We start from the raw sequence: 331 nt of genomic DNA, 5'->3' as shown, positions 1-331 counted from the left end.
CAAAGCCTATCTTCCTTCTATCGATATATGGATCTGCTTTGGTTTGACTGGCAACGCTGTTCGCCTGATTGGGAGAAATGCGAGCCACACACGAGTCCGTCGAGGTCACGCCCTAACATACAATAAGCAATTTATAACACAGTTACACATAACAGAGAACCCAAGAGCATCGCCAACAGGGAGTTACCGAATAGGCCCTACTGATGCCGCTCTCAAAAGGTGCAGACACCTTTTACAAACCCAAAGGCTTCGAAATAAAGAGAAAGCGAAGAAAGATACGAGGAGGAGCAGCGGCGAAAAGAACAGCAAGGGCTTTCTCCGAGAGCAAAAC

This window comes from Penaeus monodon, chromosome 19, assembly GCF_015228065.2.
Source record: "Penaeus monodon isolate SGIC_2016 chromosome 19, NSTDA_Pmon_1, whole genome shotgun sequence".
NCBI lineage: Eukaryota > Metazoa > Arthropoda > Malacostraca > Decapoda > Penaeidae > Penaeus > Penaeus monodon.
Note: the sequence above shows the minus strand (reverse complement) of the source record.